Source organism: Bombina bombina, chromosome 2, assembly GCF_027579735.1.
Source record: "Bombina bombina isolate aBomBom1 chromosome 2, aBomBom1.pri, whole genome shotgun sequence".
NCBI lineage: Eukaryota > Metazoa > Chordata > Amphibia > Anura > Bombinatoridae > Bombina > Bombina bombina.
Window position 1 is genome coordinate 736022983 of NC_069500.1, and position 24936 is coordinate 736047918.

At 42.8% G+C, this 24936-nt stretch overlaps 1 protein-coding gene across 6 annotated transcripts in view; it reads right to left on the reverse strand.

Moving 5' to 3' along the window:
• Positions 1-24936, reverse strand: part of PWWP3A (PWWP domain containing 3A, DNA repair factor) — a 331791-nt gene that overhangs the window by 149025 nt on the left and 157830 nt on the right. The gene's annotated exons all lie outside the window — the stretch shown is intronic.

Sequence of the window (24936 nt, forward strand, 5' to 3'; positions counted from 1 at the left end):
AAGCGCATCGGGCACGCTGTCTAGTCACAGCACGCCCGATCACGCCATTAAACTGAATGTAGCTTGCTCCCGCTTGGGTATTGTAGTGGGAGCAAGCTGCTTTGAGATTAATGGCCCTTTAAATTGAATGCTCTATGATTCAGATAGAGCATGCAATTTAAAGGGCCAGTAAACGCCACCAAATAATGTTATATAGTTCTGCACACAGTGCAGAAGTATATAACATTAGCCTAGCGAAAGGTTTCTAAAGCAGAGTATTGCAAAGATATTTACCTACGAAAATCTATTTTTCAAAACGCCGCTCCTGGCTCTACTGACTGGGTCTGTTTTTTACCTAAGCGCATTGAACACGCTATCTAGTCACAGCACTCCCGATCGCGCCATTAAACTCAATGTAGCTCGCTCCCACTACCATACCCGAGCGGGAGCAAGCTACATTCAGTTTAATGGCGTGATCGGGCGTGCTGTGACTAGACAGCGTGCCCGATGCGCTTAGGTTAAAAAAAACAGACCCGCTCAGTAGAGCCAGGAGCGGCGTTCTGAAAAATACATGTTCGCAGGTAAATATCTTTGCAATCTTTAGAAATGTGGTGCTAGGCTAGTGTTATACAATTCTGCACTGTGTGTAGAATTATATAACATTATCTAGTGGGGTTACTGGCCCTTTAAGCAACTTTCTAATTTACTCCTATTATAAGATTCCTGGTCTTTCAAATAAAGATAGCAAGATACAAAGACAAATTGATAATAGGAGAAAATTAGAAAGTTGCTTAAAATTGCATGCTCTACCTGAATCATGAAAGAAAAAATGTGGGTTAAGTATCCCTTTAAGAACACATACTGACCTATAGATCACAATGACAATGTGTATGTGTGCTATAATTATGGATAGGGTGCACTTGCTGAACTTTCTTCAACATTTTATTAAATAAAAATATAAAATTTAAAGAAACTCCCCCACACACCAATATTAGATTTGTAATTTTGCTACAATTGGTCATTCTATGCAGTCAAGTTATTAATTTTTAAAAGGGTGGCTGAAATGTTCACTGCAAATCAGTTTACTAATTTGTGTTGTGAAAAGGTACATTTTATTTTCTTTCAGCTGCAAGAGAAAAAAAATGGCATGCTTCAAAACACTCAGAGTTCAGTAGTGTTACAATGATGTTGCTCAAGCATTAGAAAATAGCAGCCCAAATACACATTACACTCCTGTGTGTTATACAAAAAGCAGCTGTGTAATATATTTTGTTTTTATTTATTTTATGTGTAAATTCTATTTTTATAAAGAATTAATAAAAATTTCAATAAATATCGGTGCTGTCATTACAGCATATTTTATAAGCTTCACACCAGTTGTAGCAGAGGTTCCTAGGTTTTTACAGGCCACTGTATGCCTCAATCAGCACAAAAGAGTGACACCATCATACCACTCATACATTGTGAATTTGAATTACTTTGGTTTATCTGATTTGCACAATGTGATAGCTTTTTTTTTTTTTTTTTTTTTTTAAAGAAGGCTTCTTATGTTAGAAGTGCAGCCCTTTGAAGATCCTAGTACATTGTTGGGACTGCATTACAGTGGTTACAAAAAACTGTTAAACTAATAAGCAGTGCTAATGACCAAGGAGGGTCTCTCTCAATAAAAACTACATAAGGAGACTGCAAGTGATCAACTTGGGAAGACTGATCTCCCAGGACAGGCAGGGCTCAGTTGCTAGGTAACTGAACAGTGCAAACTCTACTGGCAAAAGATATAGTTAAAAGAAGCAAGACCAAGTTAAGGCTCCAAGGGGGAGCAATAGGTTTACTCACTGGTCTTATCCTGACTAAAGCTTGAACAAAGCTCTGAATATCAGGAAGTTTAGCAATTTTCCTGTGGTATAACACTAAATGTTTTGAAATCTGACCTTTTAAAGATCTAACAGATAAACTTTTATCTAAGCCCTCTTGAAAATGCCAGCTAAAACCATTTCTCACACCAGGAAAGAAAAACCTTCCAAATCTTGTGATACGTTTTTCTTGTAACAATCTTTCAAATCTGAATTAAGGTTTCAAATACAGCATCAGAAAAGCCTCCATTTTAAAATTAGACATTCACTCTCTAAGCCTTCAAGTTGAGATATCCTGGGATATGAATTGCAGAAACGGTACAGAGATTCTTCTCTGCCCAAGTCAAAATCCAGGAAACTTCCATCATCACAAGGGAACGGAGTTCCCCTTTGATGCTGGATATAGGCCACTAAAGTGACAATGTCTGACTGAAAATGCAGAAATTCTCTTCTTTCAGATAATGCCAGCTCTGAAGGGCTCTGAAGATTACACAAATGTCTAGAATATTTCTTGGAAACCTTGCCTTCTGACAAGACCAAACTCCTGGACCCCATAATTCACCCCAACACAAGAAAAACTTGCCTCTCCTGGGAATATTGTCCAAGTTAAGCGTACAACAATGCCCATAGAGAAAGGGATTAGTGATATATCCACCAGGACAGACTGTCTCACTTTCAAATCCAAGAAGATTCTTTACACAGTCGTTTATAGTCCTTGCACCATTGACGTAGCCTGCAGAGTTGAAAAGGCTCATGTGAAACCATGCAAAAGGAATAGAATCTGATGCTGCTATCATTTGACATAACACTTCCATGCACTGAGCTAATGTAGATCCATTAAAGAAAGTTGATAAGGACTCCTAGTGTTTGTGAAGAAAGAACTCTGCAACATTGATTTTCCAAAAAATATATTTAAAAAACTTGTCCCAAAATAGAACAAGATTTTCAAAAACCTTGGCGCTGCAACAAATGCAGATAAAACTAGTGATTGGATATACTATGATACAGGTCAAGATACACAAAGTATAAAGTCTTTGGCCCCAGTAGTAAGAATCAGCAAAATAATTTTGGTTCTCTGCTTGTGTTTGATTTGGATCCGTTTGTTGTTCCAGCTCCATTCTGATTTTAAAGGAATCAGCTGTGGATGTTGATTGCTTAACTTTCATTCCGGACTTCATCGTTTGGATTCCACATTAGTTTCAGGGTCCATTTGTCTTTATTGTACTTTTTATTTTTTATTTCTTATGCTACACTGTTATTCGTTCTCATTGTATCAAGTTATCGTTTGTTACATTGTTATTATCTTTATTATGTTTTCATATGCTGATCAGCTTTTTTATGTGTTTAACATTGTATCAATAAATTTAACATTGCATTTTAATTATTTTGCTGATTCTTACTACTGGGGCCAAAGACTTTATACTTTGTGTATCTTGACCTGTATCATAGTATATCCAATCACTAGTTTTAGCTGCATTTGTTGCAGCGCCAAGGTTTTTGAAAATCTTGTTCTATTTTGGGACACGTTTTTTAAATATATTTTTTGGTCTTGTTGTGGAGATAGGGGTATCTCAGTTTTTCCCTTGGTTTATTAGTGTTTTTCCAGCGCAGGGTAACACTCATCCTTGTTTAACATTGATTTTCCAACCACGCTTGCGAATGTTTGTAAAAATTCTAGCTGTAGCTAGACCTAATGGAAGAGCAGAAACCAAGTGTTCGTCCTGAAAAGGCAGAAACCAAGTGTTCGTCCTGAAAATTGGTAGTGGTCTTTGTGAATAGGGATATGAAGTATACATCCTTCAAATCTATCATTGACATATACTGAGCCTGCTGAACAAGAGGGAGAATAGTCTGAATTGTTTCCAATTTGAAAGTAGGAACCCTGAGAAACAGTTTATTAAATCTAGAATAGGCCTGTAAGTCCCTTTTTTCTTGGGAACAATAAAAAGGTTTAAGTAAAAACCATGGCCTTATTCCAACCCAGGTCTGATGCAGATTGAAGAAAGGCATTACCTTTACAGGGACCTTTGAAACACAAAACAAAAAGGAAACCTCTTGGGGAGGTCTTGATTTAAATCCTATACTGTTCCCCAGGAAAACTATATTTAGAACCCATGGATACTGGACAGACTAAGTGTAAAAAAAATTAAAAAAGGGTGTAATCTACCCCCCCAAATCATGCAGATTTCGAAGAGGAAGAAGTCTTTTTTTGACGGTTTAGCCTTGTTCCAATTGGGATTAGACTTACAGGAGAGTCTGGAAAATTCATGTTTTAGATGAGGAAGGGGACTTTTGTTTTTTTGATTGACGTAAGTAACAAAAATTACTGGATGTTTTTTGTGACGTTAGACCTCTTGTGATGGGGAAGAAAGTTTCCCTTTCCTCCAGTTACAGAAGAAATTATGGCATCTAGTCCAGGCCCAAACAAAATTTTTCCTTGAAAAGGTAAAGATGAGTCTAGTTTTGGAAACCATGTCCGCTGACCACATTTCAACCATAAGGCCCTTCTGGTCAGAACAGCAAAGCCCTATATTTAGCATTGAAGGGGTACTGAACCTAAATTTTGATCATGAATAAGATAGAGCATGCCATTTTTAAATCAACTTTCTAATTTACTCCTATTATAAATTTTTCTTCGTTTTCTTGGTATATTTGAGAGAAAAAACAGGAATGTAAGCCGAGGAGCCTGCCCATTTTTTATTCAGCACCCTGGATAGCGCTTGCTGATTGGTGGCTACATTTACCCACCAATCAGCAAGTGCTACTCAGGTGCTGAACCAAAGATGGGCCGGCTCGTAAGCTTACATTCCTGCTTTTTCAAATAAAAAATACCAAGAGAATGAAGAAAATATGATAATAGGAGTAAATTAGAAAGTTGCTTAAAATTGCATGCTCTATCTGAATCATGAAAGAAAACATAAGGACCTGAATGCAGAAATGGACGGCCGCTCATACTGTTCAGCTCTTTTCAGAGCCGGATTTATTCTTATGAAAGATCACCATACTAAGATCCGTGCAAATCCATATCTTAGTGTGGTGATTTTTCACAAGAATAAATCCGGCTCTGAAAAGAATCAAACGGCACAAGGGGCCGTCTACTTTCTACATATCTAGTTTCAAATTATGTTGAAAATCTTCCTCTACAGAATCATCTGATAAGTCCTCAGATAGTAACATCAAAGAGTAGAAGCTGCAGCAACACCAGCAATACCGATTGCTGGTATAAAAAGTAAAAACCTCTCTGTGAAAAAGACTAATTTTTGGTCCATAGGATCTTGAAAAGTACTAGCCACTAAAGGAATAGTAGTGCATTTAGCTATGGTGGAGATAGCCCTATCCATCTAAGGAATAGTTTCCCAAAGCTATACTAGAAAGCCAGTAAAGGAAACCTCTTTTTTAATTTCAAAGCTGGATTATAAGGAATACCTGGCTTGGACCACTCTTTAGTAATTGTTTTCGTAATAGCTTCAGTTACTCCCAAAACTTCTGGAGTCTTAGCAGCAGGTTTTAAAAATCTTGTCCAGCTGCTTTACAGACTTATCCTCCTGATGTTTAGAGTCCAAGAGTACACAAAACCTCTTTTAGCAAAGTGTGAAGATGTTCAAGCTTGAACATAAAAGATAAGGATTCTGAATCTTGATCAGTGACCGACTCTTGATCATCTGAAATTATCTCACCTTCAGAAGATAAATCTGAAGAGTCTAAAATTAATTAGAAGGTATTTAGCTGATCTGATCTTTTGAAATTAAGAGTTGCTAGATAAACTGAATGTAGGTTGAGGGTTAGGCAAAATACTTTTGCGCTTACTTAGAGGAGGCATAGAGAATTGCCTGGTATTTTGAGACTGGACTGACCTGGTTAGGCAGGATCAGATTGATATACTTCAAGAATGTTCTCCTCTGTGAGAAGCACAATTGGGCTTTAAGAGACTACTATCAGGTGGTAAACTGGCCATAGACAAAGCCACTGAGCTGCTGTTTGTTCCTGGCAGATTGCTTCTCTTTCTGTATATAGCCACCAACATCTTAGAAACGTTCAAGTACACAAAATCTTTAAATCTTCAAAATCGGAAGCACTCCCCTGTGTAGAACAAAGAGAGGGAAGACCGATTCCCTTAGAGGCATGACCAGCATTAGTCTGATAGGCATGCCTAAGATGATCCATACAGGAATAGCAAAGCTGATCTGGGGGTGACACAGGAATCCGCTTGCAAAAAATACATTTACAGAGGGTAAATAGGTAATCAGTGGAACTCAGTGACTTCACCCGGAGAGAAGAGGCGATAAATAGTAGATTAGAGATCCTCTGTCTAGTGCACAAATAATAAAATAATAAGGAATTCTTTTAATAATATAATAAATAAAATAGTTTGTGAAACTAAATATTGGAGTTTTAAAATCATACCCCCTCCACATTGGTATATTAGAAAGCAGGTAACTGAGGTAACAATGGCTGCAGCTTGCTGAAGTACTTCAGAAGTGCAGAAAAGAGAAAAGGCGGGAGAATAGCGTGGTTAGATTAACTGGCTAAGATTTGACCACAATAAAAACTAATGTAAAGAGAAGTGTGCTAGCCTGAGTCAGCAGCACAATTCTTGAGTACGAGGGGTAAGACAAGCCGGCGATCACTAAGAGGGAGCAGCTCAACTGTCATAAGAAATACAAAATATGGCCAATAAAAGAGCACTAACTGTCACGGCACATGAGAACTAGGAATGAGGGTCTCACACAGTAGTGCTAACTAAAAATAAATAAAACAGTTTAAGAAAGTAAAAATGTAATACATTTGGAAATTTCTAAAAAAAATATTGCATGCGAAAAAAAATCACCCTGAAGATCTCCAAGTCATGCCAAAATACTCCTAATACATCAGCTAGACTAAGGAGTATATGAGCCTAGTGAATATGTGGTACTGTACTAAAAAAACTGTATAATAAATTGTCCCCTGGTTATGATGTACTATAAGCAATATGTAACTGCTAATAGCCTGTGGGCTATGAGCCTGCAAATCTGTATTTTGTACTTACTGGATATGCAGTCAGTTTACCATTCATACTCACTGCAGAAATAACGGCTTCTAATAGACAGTCCATCCAGTGCTGTGTATGTCACAGCGGAGGAGCTATGCAAACTTACAGGTAAAGCCTCTGCTGCATACCAAGCCATGTCTGACTCCAGTGTAATTAATGACTGAGAAGAAATGCAGGTCTTGCTTGCAGTCACTGCAGAGACCTACCGACAACATTTTAGGGATTGTTGCGGCAGGGATCAAGACACACAACTTAAATGGGCCAGATGTATGGAACATAAATGCCAGAACTAGATCCAAGTGTCCAATGCTGGAGGACTGAAAAACAAATAATTATACTTGAGCATTTTACTTAAATGTTCCAATTGGCATTAAGCAATGGGTCCAGGATCGTGACCCCAAAACACTGGAAGCTACAAAGATTGTGGACAGTTAACTGAATTCTTGACGCCAAGCTGTCCATGGCACAGTCCCCTCCCATGTCTGACTCTCCAGTGGAAGAAGTCATCTTGTCCCCCAGCCCAACTTGGGACCCCGGAACCCCCTTGCAGGACAAAATACTATGTTCCATTCTCACAATCTGGACCACCACCCAAAGTTTTGCATGTAATCAAAATTGGACATATGGCTAGAGAGATTGTCCCCAAAAACCTTCTCCATTCACCAAGGCTAACCACTGCACACTATTCCAAGTGCACTATATCCAATAACCTCAGGATGACTCTAGTTATCAATAACGCCATGCTCCCCCAAACTGTCAAAAAAGCCTCTACTGCTATGTTTCAACTGTCCATCTTAGCCCTGAGGACAATAGGTGGCCACACCAACGGGATGACTTTCTAAATGGTCAAAAAGAGTTAATGGCCTGTGCGACAGTGGTGCCACCTTAACAGTCATCAGATCCGGCTTAGTGGCACAGAAAGCCCTATGGTAATTCCACTGCCAGTTGCAGGTGGCCAACATTTCTGTAATCCTCTTGTTTGTGTCCACCTTGATTGGGCCACAGGAAAAGGCAACCAGGAATCATAGAAAGATTACCTGATGTTCTCATTGGGAACGACCTAGGCATTCCCTTTGGTAGTAGGTCCAAAGGATGGCAGCACTCGTTTCTGTATGGACTACCGAAGACTCAATAAACATACCCCCCAGATGCCCTACGCTATGCCATGTGTTTACTTACTAGACCGCCTAGCAGGTGCACACATTCTCAACACACTTGACCTGAGTTGTGGATATTAGCAGATACCTCTAGCAGAGTATGCTAAAGAAAAGTCGGCTTTCATCACTCTCTTTGGGCTATATCAGTTCATGGTTATGCCATTGGGATGAGGAACACTAGCAACCTTCCAAAGGTTGGTGAACGAACTCCTTGAGGTATGCCAGGCATTTGAATGTGACCTTGAGGACATAGCTGTCTTTAGCCAATCCTGATCATAGCATATTCAGCATCTTGGTAAGATTCCTAGACCGTATTCAAGCAGCAGGGTTGACTATTCAAACAGATAAGTGTCAAATTTAGATGGTTGAGGGTCAGTATCTCAGACCGAGTATGAAGGGGGTGACTTCGATCTGATCCTGCTAAAATTGAGGCTATTGCACGCTGGCCAACTCCCCAGACAAAGAAACCGGTTAAGGCTTTTCTTGGTACGTCTGGGTATTATAAATGTCTCCCTTCTCAAAGTGCACTAGCCAAGCCATAGAGAAGGCGCTGTGCCGCGTAGTCCAGTGAAGTCCTGCCTATGAAACTGCCTTCCACACTCTTAAAGCAGCCATCATCCGTGCTCCTGTCCTCACTGCTACTGATTACAACCATCACTTTATTTTTCATAGAGATCCACATTTGAGCTTGTTGCAGTACTGAACCAGATAAATGACCAAGGAGAAGAGCACCCTTTTGTATACCTAAGCTGTAAACTTTTAGACCGAGGCATTTATTATGCAGCAATAGAAAATGAATTGTCTGGGTTATCAAGAAACATCAACCCTATCTCTATGGCAAATAATTCACAGTAATCACAGACCATAATACCCTTAGATGGCTCAACTGAGTAGCCAGAGACAATGGTTGCTTGTTACGGTGGAGCTTGGCCCTAAAACTGTACAGTTTTACTATTCAATATCACCAGGGCAAAGGCTCATGGAAATGCAGATTGATTATCATGAGAAGAGGACTGACTTTACTGTACTGTGAGAATCTGAAGAAAAAAATTATGCTTACCTGATAATTTCCTTCTGTATGAGAAGAGTCCACGGCATCATTACATTTGGAAATACTGAACCTGGCCACCAGGAGGCGGCAAAGACACCCCAGCCAAAGGCTTAAATACTCCCCCTACTTCCCTCATATCCCAGTCATTCTGCCAAGGGAACAAAGAACAATAGGAGAAATATCAGGGTGCCGGAAGAGAAAACAAAATTTATGCTTACCCGATAAATATTTCTCTTTCTTGACACAATGAGTCCACGGATCATCTAATTACTATTGGGAATATCACTATTGCCCAGCAGGAGGTGGCAAAGAGCACCACAGCAAAGCTGTTAATTATCACCTCCCTTCCCTCCAACCCCAGTCATTCGACCGAAGCAAAGGAGAGAAAGGAAGCAACAAGGTGCAGAGGTGTCTGAAGTTTATAACATATCAAAAAAACCTGTCCAAAAAGAACAGGGTGGGCCATGGACTCATTGTGTCAAGAAATAAATTTATCATCAGGTAAGCATAAATTTTGTTTTCTTTCTAATGACACAAGTCCACGGATCATCTTATTACTATTGGGAATCAATACCCAAGCTAGAGTACACAGATGATAAGGGAGGGACAAGACAGGGAACCTAAACGGAAGGCACCACTGCTTGAAGAACCTTTCTCCCAAAAGAAGCCTCAGACGAGGCAAAAGTGGCAAATTGTCAAATTTATAGAATTTTGAAAAAGTGTGAAGAGAAGACCAAGTTGCAGCCCTGCAAATCTGTTCCACAGAAGCTTCATTTTTGAATGCCCAGGAAGAGGAAACAGCCCTCGTAGAATGAGCCCTAACTCTCTCAGGAGGCTGCTGTCCAGCAGTTTCATAGGCCAAGTGAATGATACTCTTTAGCCACAAAGAAAGAGAAGTAGCCGTCGCTTTCTGCCCCTTACGTTTCCCAGAGAATACCACAAACAGAGCAGAAAACTGACGAAAATCCTTAGTCGCCTGTAAATAGAATTTTAATGCACGCACCACGTCCAGATTGTGCAGAAGCCGTTCCTTTTGAGAAGAAGCATTAGGACACAAGGAAGGAACAACAATCTCCTGATTAATGTTCCGATCTGAAACTATTTTAGGGAGAAACCCTAACTTAGTACGCAAAACTACTTTATCCGAATGAAAAATAAAGGTAAAGAGACTCATACTGTAATGCAGAGAGCTTGGACACTCTACGAGCAGATGAAATAGCAACAAGAAACAAAACTTTCCAAGATAACAACTTAATATCTAAGGAATGCATAGGCTCAAACGGAGCCCCTTGAAGAACCTTAAGAACTAAATTAAGACTCCAGGGAGGAGTAACTGACTTGAACACAGGCCTGATCCTGACCAAGGCCTGACAAAACGATTGCCAGTCTGGGACGTCCACCAGACGTTTATGTAACAAAATAGACAAGGCAGATATTTGACCCGTTAGGGAACTTGCCGATAAACCCTTCTCCAAACCTTCTTGGAGAAAGGACAGAATTTGAGTAGCCCTTGGATTTCACACCAATACAGATATTTCCGACATATCTTATGGTAAATCTTTCTAGTCACAGGTTTACGAGCCTGAATCATGGTCTCAATGACCGATTCCGAAAATCGACGCTTGGGTAAAATTAAGCGTTCAATCTCCAAGCAGTCAGCTTCAGAGAAACTAGATTTGGATGAAGGAAGGGCCCTTGAAGCACAAGGTCCTTTCTCAACGGAAGTCTCGAAGGTGGAAAAGATGACATGTCCACCAGGTCTGCATACCAAATCCTGCGAGGCCATGCCGGTGCAATGAGGATCACCGACGCCCTCTCCTGCTTGATTCGAGCAATGACCCGAGGAAGAAGAGCAAACTGAGGAAATAGGCATGCGAGACTGAAATTCCAAGGTACTGCCAGGGCGTCTATCAGTACAGCCTGAGGGTCCCTTAACCTCGATCCATACCTTGGAAGCTTGGCATCCTGCCGAGATGCCATGAGATCCAATTCCAGCTGACCCCATTTGAGAAACAGGCTGGAAAGCACTTCCGGATGGAGTTCCCACTCCCCCGGGTGAAAGTTCTGCCTGCTCAGGGAGTCCGCCTCCCAGTTGTCCACTCCAGGGATGTGGATCACCGACAGACAGCAATTGAGGGTCTCCGCCCAATGAATTATCTTGGCTACCTCTGTCATGGCCAAGGTACTCTGAGTTCCTCTCTGATGGCTAATGTAAGCCACTGAAGTTATGTTGTCCGACTGGAACCTGATTAACCGGGCCGAGGCTAACTGAGGCCAGGCAAGAAGAGCACTGAAGATTGCTCTCAGCAGAATATTTATGGGTAGAACAGACTCCGACCAAGTTCATGTTCCATGAGCCTTTAGAGAGCCCCAGACTGCTCCCCATCCCAGAAGGCTGGCGTCTGTTGTCACAATCACCCAAGAGGGTTTGCAAAAGCAGGTTCCCTGGGAGAGATGATCCTGAGACAACCACCAAAGAAGAGAATCCCTTGTCTCCTGCTCCAGCTGTAATAGCGGAGACAGATCTGCATAATCTCTGTTCCACTATCTGAGCATGTTTAAATGCAGAGGTCTGAGGTGGAAACAGGCGAACGGGATGATGTCCATTGCCGCTACCATCAGACCGATTACCTCCATGCACTGAGCCACTGATGGCCGAGGAGAGGACTGAAGCGCTAGGCAAGAATCGAAAATCTTTAATTTCCTGACTTCTGTCAGAATTTTTTTTTATTGATGAGGAATATATTATGGTTCCCAAGAAAATTACCCTTGTAGTTGGAACTAAGGAACTCTTTTCCAAATTTACCTTCCATCCGTGAGATCGCAGGAAAGATAACATTTCCGTGTGGGATCTTGCTTGTTAAAAGGATGGCGCCTGAACCAGAATGTCGTCCAGAGAAGGCGCCATTGCAATGCCCCGCAATCGGAGCACCGCCAACAGGGATCCCAGAAGCTTTGAGAAAATTCTGAGAGCTGTGGCAAGGCCGAATGGAAGAGCCATAAACTGGAAGTGTTTGTCTAGAAATGCAAACCTCAGAAACTTGTGAGGTACTTTAAATCCACCGTTGTCATAAATTGACCCTCTTAAACCAAAGGAAGAATGGAATGAATAGTTTCCATCTTGAAGGACGGCACTCTGAGGAACTTGTTTAGACTCTTGAGATCTAAAATTGGTCTGAAGGTTCCCTCTTTTTTGGGAACTACGAACAGATTGGAGTAGAACCCCAGACCCCGTTCCTGTATTGGGACAGGAACTTTTACTCCCAGCTCGGAGAGGTCCCGAACACAGTGTAAAAACACCTCTCTTTATCTGGTCTATAGATAATCTTGAAAGCAGAAACCTGCCCCTGGGAGGAAAGGTCTTGAACTCTAGCTGGTATCCCTGGGACACGATGTCCACCACCCAGGGATCCTGAACATCTCAAACCCAAGCCTGAGCAAAGAAGGAAAGTCTGCTCCCCACAAGATCCGGGGTCCAACATCGGGGGCAGGCCCTTCATGCTGTCTTTGATTCAATAGCAGGCTTTTTGGATTTTTTTCCAAGACTGATTGGGCCTCCAGGAAGGCTTGGACTGCTCCTGCTTGGAAGAGGAAGAGGAAGGCTTTCCCTTGAAATTTCAAAAGGAACGAAAATTACTCTGATGTCCCTTTTGTTTATTTCTTTTATCCTTAGTGAGGAATTGGCCCTTTCCTCCCGTAATGTCAGAAATTATTTCCGTCAAACCCGGCCCAAACAAGGTCTTTCCCTTTTAAGGGAACGCCAAGTTTAGACTTGGATGACACGTCTGCAGACCAAGATTTTAACCATAAAGCTCTGCGGGCCAGTACGGCAAAACCAGAAATCTTAGCTCCTAGCTTAATAACCTGAAGGGAAGCATCCGTGATAAAGAAGTTGGCCAACTAAAGGGCCTTTATCCTATCCTGGATTTCTTCGAGGGGAGTGTCTGTCCGAATAGAATCAGACAACGCATCAAACTAGTATTCTGCCACACTAGTTATAGTAGCAATACAAACTGCAGGTTGAAACTGTAAACCCTGGTGTACATACATTTTCTTGAGCAACCCCTCTAACTTATTATCCATAGGATCCTTAAAAGGAACAACTATCCTCTATGGGAATAGTTCTCTTGGCTAGAGTGGAAATTGCCTCTTCCACCTTGGGTAAGGTCTGCCAAGACTCCTTGATAGAGTCTGCTATAGGAATTTTTTTAACTTTTTAAATATAGGGGATGGAGAAAAAGGGATACTATCTGGTACAGGAAATACCTCCACCATGGAAGGCACATCAAAATACTTGTTTAGTTTACTGGACTTCTTAGGATTGACGACAGTAGGGTCTGAGTTGTCCAGGGTAGCTAAAACCTCGTTAAGTAACATTCTGAGGTGTTCGAGCTTAAACCTGAAAGAAACAACTTCAGTATCAGCTAAAGGAATTACACTGAGTCTGAGACGTCACCCTCAGATGCTACCGAAGTATCTTCCTCTTCAGGTTTCTGGGAAGGAACATTCAGAATAGCCACTACTGTGTCAGCAACCTTATTCACTGATTGATTACATTTCCTCTTGTGCTTTCCCTGCAGCATGGGAAAAGCAGACAACACATCATATACTGCTGATGACATTAGGGAAGCAATGTCTTGCAAGGTAACTCCAGGTAGAGTAATCGAGGAAGCGCAGGGCACTGGCTGTATGGATGCTAAATTTTGGGACGCTTGAGGAGAAAGCTGCGGCATATCTTGAAGATTGTCAGAAGACCCCTGAACAGTATCTGCCTTAGACAATGTTGGCTCAGTAAAAAGTCTATCCCTGTAATGTAAAGTTCTCTCAATACATGAGGAACAGAAAGGGATTGGTGGTTCTACATTAGCATAAAAACATAAAGAATATGTAACATCTTGCAGGGTTTCCTGGTTCATCTTTATTCACCAATAAACAGACAAAACTGATATTTTTATCGTTACGGTGTCTTTAAATTTGAAACGAAAAAAATAATTGCTTTATATTTCTGTTATTTGAAGAAAAAAAAAATGGCCCCCAAAATAACACTCCAGACAACTCTACACCTAAGCTTAGCCTTGCTGAGGTGCTTACCTGCTTGCCTACTAACTAAGTATATGACTTGTAGTTGATCCGGACTCAGATCTTTTAACAATTACGGTCCATAACCGCAACGCTGCTTAATCTGCGACGCAGCTGATTTCTAATGCAGAACACAGGAAGTGAGACAGGGCCAGAAAAAAGGCGCGCAATAGGAACTGCCGCCGTATCTAACTCCGCCCATCGTGGGCGTAACCACATGAAACACACGATCGGCTAAATGTATTATCACAGCCGTCGGGAGTAAAGTAAAAAAAAATACACCACCATCACTGAACCAGATACTCCTTGTCTCCAGTGCCTGTTTTGCTGCCCTTAATAAACATTCCCCTATCATAGGTGAATGTGACTTGCCCCCAAATTCTTTGAATGAGAAAGTGCTATTTTTTCTGTATGTGTGCCCCATAAAAAATTAAAGTTAGCACTTACTTTAAGACTTCTGCCAGGCAGCATGGCAGCTCACTAGGTTTGAGAGGCCAGTTCCCTCACATGGACCTGTAGATACAAACAAAGACTGAGTAATCGCACTCAGGCTTGCATGGGTAGGGCAGCATAAATACATGGGAGGCGAAGTGAGGATTGTATCCCACCAGTTCCCATTGCTTGAAAGCCACCACTGCTCTACTGAAGAGACTGATATGGACTACGGCTACACCCTAGAACAAAACAGCACAATCTTGCACTGCTGAAAAAAATAATAGAAAAAGATTCTTCAAGCAAGATTTTAACACCTAACTTTACCACTTCCTTGCTCTAACGTAGAGAAAGAGAATGACTGGGGTTGGAGGGAAGGGAGATGATATTTAACAGCTTTGCTGTGATGCTCTTTGCCGCCTCCTGCTGGGCAGGAGTGATATTCTCAACAGTAATTAGATGATCCGTGGACTCATCATGTCATTAGAAAGAAAACAAATTTTGGTGGGCCCATCGGAATATACGGGCGGGGGCTGTGGACTCTCCATATACAGAAGGAAATAAAATTATCAGGTCAGCATAATTTATGTTTTCGTTCATAATATGAAGAGACCATGGCATCATTCCCTACTGTTGGGAAATATATACCCAAGCTCTAGAAGACACTAAATGATAACCAGAGGGATAAAAGAAAGGCGGACCCCAATCTGAGGGTACAACAGCCTGCAAAACCTCTCTCTCTAAAGCTGCTTCAGCCGAAGCAAAAATGTCAAATTTGTAGAATTTTGAAAAAGTATGTGAGGACCAGGTAGCCGCCTTAGAAATCTGATCCATAGAGGCCTCGTTTTTAAAGGCCCAAGAGGAAGCCACCGCTCTAGTGAAATGAGCCGTAATCCTCTGAGGAGGTCCCGCTGACTCATAAGCTAAGCGCATAGCACTCCTCAACCAAAAAAGATAAGGAAGTCGAAGAAGCCTTAAGACCCTTACGCTTCCCAGAGTAGATAAACAAGGAAGAAGTTTGTCTAAAATCCTTAGTAGCTTGAATGTAAAACTTCAAAGCTTGAACCACATCCAAATTAAGAAGTAAACGTTCCTTCGAAGGAGGAGGATTAGAACACAAGGAAGGAACCACAATCTCCTGATTGATGTTACGATCAAAAACCACTTTAGGAAGAAAACCCAAACGGGTACGTAGGACAGCCTTATCTGTGTGGAACACCAGATAAGGAGGCTCACATTGCAAGGCAGCCATTTCAGAAACTCTGTGTGCCGACGCAATAGACAATAGAAAAAGAACCTTACAGGACAAGAATTTAATGTCAACTGAATACATAGGCTCACACGGAGCCCGCTGCAAAAACTTAACAAGATTCAAACTCCAAGGTGGATCGTTAGATCTAAACACAGGTCTGATCCTGATCAGAGCCTTAATGAAGGATTGCACGTCAGTGAGCTCTGCGAGCCTCTTGTGTAGCAAAACAGAAAGGGCCAAAATCTGTCCCCTCAGGGAACTGGCAGAAAGGCCCTTCTCCAGACCCTCCTGGAGAAAGGAAAGAATCCTGGCAGCCTTAACCTTATGCCAGACGAAACCATGTTCTTCACACAAGAATAAGTAAGCTCTCCACACCTTATGATAGATGCGACGAGTTACAGGCTTACGAGCCTGAATGACAGTGTCAATAACCCTCTCAGAAAAACCTCTCTTGGCTAAGACTAAGTATTCAATCTCCACGCAGTCAGCCTCAGAGAATCTAGATTTTGATGAACAAAGGGACCTTGTTCCAGCAGATCCCTGAGACAAGGTAACTTCTATGGAGGAGATGAGGACATCCCACAAGGTACGCAAAAAACATCCTTTGTGGCCATGATGGAGCAATCGGTATAACTGAAGCTTGCTCCTGCTTGATGCGGGCCACTACACGAGAAAGAAGTGGTAACGGCGGAAAAAACATAATTTATGCTTACCTGATAAATTTATTTCTCTTGTAGTGTATCCAGGCCACGGATCATCCATTACTTGTGGGATATTCTCCTTCCCAACAGGAAGTTGCAAGAGGATATACCCACAGCAGAGCTGCTATATAGCTCCTCCCCTCACTGCCATATCCAGTCATTCGACCGAAACAAGACGAGAAAGGAGAAACCATAGGGTGCAGTGGTGACTGTAGTTTAATTAAAATTTAGACCTGCCTTAAAAGGACAGGGCGGGCCGTGGACTGGATACACTACAAGAGAAATAAATTTATCAGGTAAGCATAAATTATGTTTTCTCTTGTTAAGTGTATCCAGTCCACGGATCATCCATTACTTGTGGGATACCAATACCAAAGCTAAAGTACACGAATGATGGGAGGGACAAGGCAGGAACTTAAACGGAAGGAACCACTGCCTGTAGAACCTTTCTCCCAAAAACAGCTTCCGAAGAAGCAAAAGTGTCAAATTTGTAAAATTTTGAAAAGGTGTGAAGCGAAGACCAAGTCGCAGCCTTGCAAATCTGTTCAACAGAGGCCTCATTTTTAAAGGCCCAGGTGGAAGCCACAGCTCTAGTAGAATGAGCTGTAATCCTTTCAGGGGGCTGCTGTCCAGCAGTCTCATAGGCTAAGCGTATTATGCTCCGAAGCCAAAAGGAGAGAGAGGTTGCTGAAGCTTTTTGACCTCTCCTCTATCCAGAGTAAATGACAAACAGGGCAGATGTTTGACGAAAATCTTTAGTAGCCTGTAAGTAAAACTTCAAGGCACGGACTACGTCCAGATTATGCAAAAGACGTTCCTTCTTTGAAGAAGGATTAGGACACAATGATGGAACAACAATCTCTTGATTGATATTCCTGTTAGAAACCACCTTAGGTAAAAACCCAGGTTTGGTACGCAGAACTACCTTGTCTGAATGAAAAATCAGATAAGGAGAATCACAATGTAAGACATACTCAGAGACTCTTCGAACCGAGGAAATAGCCATCAAAAACAGAACTTTCCAAGATAAAAGTTTAATATCAATGGAATGAAGGGGTTCAAATGGAACTCCCTGAAGAACTTTAAGAACCAAGTTTAAGCTCCACGGGGGAGCAACAGTTTTAAACACAGTCTTAATCCTAACCAAAGCCTGACAAAATGCCTGGACGTCTGGAACTTCTGCCAGACGCTCGTGCAAAAGAATAGACAGAGCAGAGATCTGTCCTTTTAAAGAACTAGCTGATAAGCCTTTGTCCAAACCCTCTTGGAGAAAGGACAATATCCTAGGAATCCTAACCTTACTCCATGAGTAACTCTTGGATTCACACCAATAAAGATATTTACGCCATATCTTATGGTAGATTTTCCTGGTGACAGGCTTCCGAGCCTGTATTAAGGTATCAATGACTGACTCAGAGAAGCCACGCCTTGATAGAATCAAGCGTTCAATCTCCATGCAGTCAGTCTCAGAGAAAGTAGATTTGGATGATTGAAAGGACCTTGTATTAGAAGGTCCTGCCTCAGAGGCAGAGTCCATGGTGGAAGAGATGACATGTCCACTAGGTCTGCATACCAGGTCCTGCGTGGCCACGCAGGCGCTATCAGAATCACCGATGCTCTCTGTTTGATTTTGGCAATCAGTCGAGGGAGCAGAGGAAACGGTGGAAACACATAGGCCAGGTTGAAGAACCAAGGAGCTGCTAGAGCATCTATCAGCGTTGCTCCCGGGTCCCTGGACCTGGATCCATAACAAGGAAGCTTGGCGTTCTGGCGAGACGCCATGAGATCCAGTTCTGGTTTGCCCCAACGATGGACCAGTTGAGCAAACACCTCTGGATGGAGTTCCCACTCCCCCGGATGAAAAGTCTGACGACTTAGAAAATCCGCCTCCCAGTTCTCTACGCCTGGGATGTGGATCGCTGACAGGTGGCAAGAGTGAGACTCTGCCCAGCGAATTATCTTTGAGACTTCTAACATCGCTAGGGAACTCCTGGTTCCCCCTTGATGGTTGATGTAAGCCACAGTCGTGATGTTGTCCGACTGAAATCTGATGAACCTCAGTGTTGCTAACTGAGGCCAAGCTAGAAGAGCATTGAATATTGCTCTTAACTCCAGAATATTTATTGGGAGGAGTTCCTCCTCCTGAGTCCACGATCCCTGAGCCTTCAGGGAGTTCCAGACTGCGCCCCAACCTAGAAGGCTGGCATCTGTTGTTACAATCGTCCAATCTGGCCTGCGAAAGGTCATACCCTTGGACAGATGGACCAGAGAAAGCCACCAGAGAAGAGAATCTCTGGTCTCTTGATCCAGATTTAGTAGAGGGGACAAATCTGAGTAATCCCCATTCCACTGACTTAGCATGCATAATTGCAGCGGTCTGAGATGCAGGCGCGCAAATGGCACTATGTCCATTGCCGCTACCATTAAGCCGATTACTTCCATGCACTGAGCCACTGACGGGCATGGAATGGAATGACGGACACGGCAAGCATTTAGAAGTTTTGATAACCTGGACTCCGTCAGGTAAATTTTCATCTCTACAGAATCTATAAGAGTCCCTAGGAAGGAGACTCTTATGAGTGGTGATAGAGAACTCTTTTCCACGTTCACTTTCCACCCATGCGACCTCAGAAATGCCAGAACTATCTCTGTATGAGACTTGGCAATTTGAAAGCTGTATCAGGATGTCGTCTAGATACGGAGCCACCGCTATGCCTCGCGGTCTTAGAACCGCCAGAAGTGAGCCCAGAACCTTTGTACAAATTCTCGGGGCAGTGGCCAACCCGAAGGGAAGAGCTACAAATTGGTAATGCCTGTCTAGAAAGGCAAACCTTAGGAACCGATGATGATCTTTGTGAATCGGTATGTGAAGGTAGGCATCCTTTAAGTCCACTGTGGTCATGTACTGACCCTCTTGGATCATGGGTAGGATGGTCCGAATAGTTTCCATTTTGAATGATGGAACTCTGAGGAATTTGTTTAAGATCTTTAGATCCAAGATTGGTCTGAAGGTTCCCTCTTTCTTGGGAACCACAAACAGATTTGAATAAAATCCCTGTCCTTGTTCCGTCCGCAGAACTGGATGGATCACTCCCATTACTAGGAGGTCTTGCACACAGCTTAGGAATGCCTCGTTCTTTATCTGGTTTGCTGATAACCTTGAAAGAGGAAATCTTCCTTGTGGAGGAGAAGTTTTGAAGTCCAGAAGATATCCCTGAGATATGATCTCCAACGCCCAGGGATCCTGAACATCTCTTGCCCACGCCTGGGCGAAGAGAGAAAGTCTGCCCCCCACTAGACCGTTTCCGGATAGGGGGCCGTTCCTTCATGCTGTCTTGGGGGCAGCAGCAGGCTTTCTGGCCTGCTTGCCCTTGTTCCAGGACTGGTTAGGTTTCCAGGCCTGTGTGGAATGAGCAACAGTTCCCTCTTGTTTTGAAGCGGAGGAAGTTGATGCTGCTCCTGCCTTGAAATTTCGAAAGGCACGAAAATTAGACTGTTTGGCCTTTGATTTGGCCCTGTCCTGAGGAAGGGTATGACCCTTGCCTCCAGTAATGTCAGCAATAATTTCCTTCAAGCCCGGCCCGAATAAGGTCTGCCCCTTGAAAGGAATGTTGAGTAATTTAGACTTTGAAGTCACGTCAGCTGACCAGGATTTAAGCCATAGCGCCCTACGCGCCTGGATGGCGAATCCGGAATTCTTAGCCGTTAGTTTAGTCAAATGAACAATGGCATCAGAAACAAATGAGTTAGCTAGCTTAAGCGTTCTAAGCTTGTCAATAATTTCATTCAATGGAGCTGTCTGGATGGCCTCTTCCAGGGCCTCAAACCAGAATGCCGCCGCAGCAGTGACAAGCGCAATGCATGCAAGGGGCTGTAAAATAAAACCTTGTTGAATAAACATTTTCTTAAGGTAACCCTCCAATTTTTTATCCATTGGATCTGAAAAAGCACAACTGTCCTCAACCGGGATAGTGGTACGCTTTGCTAAAGTATAAACTGCTCCCTCCACCTTAGGGACCGTCTGCCATAAGTCCCGTGTAGTGGCGTCTATTGGAAAAAATTTTCTAAATATAGGAGGTGGGGAAAAGGGCACACCGGGTCTATCCCACTCCTTGCTAATAATTTCTGTAAGCCTTTTAGGTGTAGGAAAAACATCAGTACACACCGGCACCGCATAGTATCTATCCAGCCTACACAATTTCTCTGGAATTGCAACTGTGTTACAGTCATTCAGAGCAGCTAATACCTCCCCAAGCAATACACGGAGGTTCTCAAGCTTAAATTTAAAATTAGAAATCTCTGAATCAGGTTTCCCCGAGTCAGAGATGTCACCCACAGACTGAAGCTCTCCGTCCTCATGTTCTGCATACTGTGACGCAGTATCAGACATGGCTCTAACAGCATTTGCGTGCTCTGTATCTCTCCTAACCCCAGAGCTATCTCTTAATTCAGGCAATCTAGATAATACCTCTGATAGGGTATTATTCATGATTGCAGCCATGTCCTGCAAGGTAATCGCTATGGGCGTCCCTGATGTAATTGGCGCCATATTAGCGTTCGTCCCCTGAGCGGGAGGCGAAGGCTCTGACACGTGGGGAGAGTTAGTTGGCATAACTTCCCCCTCGACAGAACCCTCTGGTGATAATTCTTTTATAGATAAAGACTGATCTTTACTGTTTAATGTGAAATCAATACATTTAGTACACATTCTCCTATGGGGCTCCACCATGGCTTTCAAACATAATGAACAAGTAGGTTCCTCTGTGTCAGACATGTTTAAACAGACTAGCAAGCTTGGAAAACACTTTAAAACAAGTTAACAAGCAATACAAAAAAAACGTTACTGCGCCTTTAAGAAACACAAATTTTCCCAAATTTTGAAATAACAGTGAAAAAATGCAGTTACACTAACTAAATTTTTACAGTGTATGTAATAAGTTAGCAGAGCATTGCACCCACTTGCAAATGGATGATTAACCCCTTAATACCAAAAACGGAATAACAAATGACAAAAACGTTTTTTTAACAGTCACAACAACTGCCACAGCTCTACTGTGGCTTTTTACCTCCCTCAATACGACTTTTGAAGCCTTTTGAGCCCTTCAGAGAAGTCCTGGATCATGCAGGAAGAAGCTGGATGTCTGTGTCTGTAATTTTTGCTGTGCAAAAAAAAAGCTAAAATAGGCCCCTCCCACTCATATTACAACAGTGGGAAGCCTCAGGGAACTGTTTCTAGGCAAAATTCAAGCCAGCCATGTAGAAAAAACTAGGCCCCAATAAGTTTTATCACCAAACATATGTAAAAAACGATTAAACATGCCAGCAAACGTTTTAAAATACACTTTTATAAGAGTATGTATCTCTATTAATAAGCCGGATACCAGTCGCTATCACTGCATTTAAGGCTTTACTTACATTACTTCGGTATCAGCAGCATTTTCTAGCAAATTCCATCCCTAGAAAAATATTTTAACTGCACATACCTTATTACAGGAAAACCTGCACGCTATTCCCCCTCTGAAGTTACCTCACTCCTCAGAATATGTGAGAACAGCAAAGGATCTCAGTTACTTCTGCTAAGATCATAGAAAACGCAGGCAGATTCTTCTTCCAAATACTGCCTGAGATAAACAGTACACTCCGGTACCATTTAAAAATAACAAACTTTTGATTGAAGAAATAAACTAAGTATAAAACACCACAGTCCTCTTACGACCTCCATCTTAGTTGAGAGTTGCAAGAGAATGACTGGATATGGCAGTGAGGGGAGGAGCTATATAGCAGCTCTGCTGTGGGTGATCCTCTTGCAACTTCCTGTTGGGAAGGAGAATATCCCACAAGTAATGGATGATCCGTGGACTGGATACACTTAACAAGAGAAATGTAAATTAGATTAAACCTCCAAGTCACTGCTAATGCATCTATTAGCTCTGCCTAAAGATCCCTGGACTGCGACCCATAGCTGGGTAGCTTGGAATTGAGCCGGGACGCCATGAAATCTATCTCCGGCTTCCCCATCTGTTGCAAATCTCTGCAAACACCTCGGGATGGAGAAACCATTCTCCCGGATGAAAGGATTGTCTGCTGAGAAAATCCGCTTCCCAGTTGTCCAAACCCAGAATGTGGATCGCTGACAGCGAGCAGTTGTGGGCCTCCGCCCACTCCGGAATCCGAGATACTTCACTCATTGCTAGGGAGCTCCTCGTTCCCCTTGATCGTTGATGTAAGCCACGAGGTTATGTTGTCTGATTGGAATCTGATAAACTAGGACGAACCCAGAAGAGGCCAAGCCTTCAGAGCATTGAAGATCGCTCAAAGTTCCAAAATGTTGATCAGGAGAGGGATTCCTCTTGAGTCCACAGGCCCTGTGCCTTCCTGGCACCCCAAACAGCTCCCCTCCAGCTCCTGAGAGACTTGAGTCCGTAGTCACAATCTCCCAGGATGGTCTCAAGAAGGATGTCCCTTGAGAGAGGTGATCTGGACAGAGCTACCAGGAGAGCGATTCTCTTGACCAGTTGTCCTGAGAAATCTGTTAAGACAGATCAAAATGATCGCCGTTCCACTGTCTCAGCATGCACAGCTGAAGTGGTCTGAGATGGAATCTGGCAAAAGGAATTATGTCCATGCTGGACACCATGAGACCAATCACCTCCATACATCAAGCCACAGAGGGCATTGAGGAGGTCTGGAGGGCAAAACAATTGGAAGTTAGCTTGTAATGTCTCTAGTTTGCAAGAAATATCCACATGGATATGGAATCTATTATAGTACCCAGGAATTCCACCCTGGTATTGGGAATAAGAACTCTTTTCCAAGTTTATCTTCCATCTATGAGATCGAAGAAGAAATAGAAGAGCTTTCGAATGGTCTTCTGCCAGACGATAGGATGGTGCTTGAACCAGAATATCGTCCAAGTATGGCGCTACTGCTATACCTCTGGTTCTGGCCACTGCAAGCAGAGCCCCTAGAACCTTTGTAAAAACTCTTGGAGCAGTAGCTAGACCAGACGGAAGTGCTGGTCCAGGAACGCAAACCCTAAGAACTTGAAGTGTTCCTTGTGTATTGGAACGTGAAGGTAAGCATCCTTCAGATCTATCATGGTCATGAACTTGAACTTGGGACCACAAAAAAAGGTTTGAGTAGTATCCCAGACCTCTTTCTGCAAGAGGTACCGGGACAATGACTCCCAGGGAGGAGAGAGCCCTCATGCACCCTAGAAAGGCCTCTCTCTTTTCTGGCCTTGAAGACAGGTTTGACAATAGGAATCTGCCCCTGGGTTGATGAGACTTGAAACCTATCCTGTATCCCTGAGCGATGACCTCAAGGACCCATGGGTTCCGAAAAGAGTGACAGTATGCCCCCTACGAGATCCAGAGCCGGATCGGGGGCCGCCCCTTCATGCCAACTGTCTCGGCGGGCTTCTTGTTCTGCTTGGATTTATTCCAGGACTGAGTCGGCTTCCAAGTCCCCTTGGATTGCTCAGGTTTTGTAGAGGGCTGCTGATGTTGTGATTTATCCGAATTAAAGGAACAAAAATTAGGACCTTGTCCCTTAGGTTTGCTCTTCTTATCCTGCGGTAAAAAGGCACCTTTGCTCCCAGTAACCGTGGAGATAATCGAGTCCAGGCCTGGACCAAAATAGCATCTTTCCCTTAAATGGGAGGGAAAGAAGTCTTGACTTCGAAGTCATGTCCGTAGACAACGACTTCAGCCAGAGTGCCCTCTGGGCTTCAACCCGAAAAAACCTGAAGCCTTTACATTCAGGCGAATAATCTGCATATTTGCATCACAAATAAAAGAATTAGCCACCCTTAAGGCCTTAATTCTTTCTTGGATCATGTTGAGGGGACCCTCCACCTCTATCAACTTAGATAAGGAGTCACACCAGTAGGTAACTGCTCCAGCAACCACAATAGCCGCTGCCGGTTGAAACAAATATCCCGTATGTTGAAACATCTTTCTTAACAGAGTTTCTATTTTCTTATCCATGGGCTCTTTAAACAATGAACTATCCTCAAGCGGGATGATAGTGTGTTTAGCAAGCGTGGAGATAGCACCATCCACCTTGGGGATGGAATCCCACAACTCCAATTGAGAGTCCGAAACCGGGAACAATTTTTTAAAGGAAGAAGGAAAAAAAAAAAAAGAAGAAACAATTATTTCCCAAGCCTGGACTTGTTTTTGACAGGACAGACCTCCTGTCAAAAACAAGCCTGAGACATCTGCAGACCAGGATTTCAACCATAAGGCTCTGCGAGCTAGTACAGCAAACCAATCATATCTTGGATCCCCTCAAGAGGAGGAGTGTGTCTGAATAGAATCATACAACGCATCAAACCAGTAGGCTGCCGCGCTGGGGACAGTGGCAATACACACTGCAGGCTCATTTTAGACCCTGGTGAAC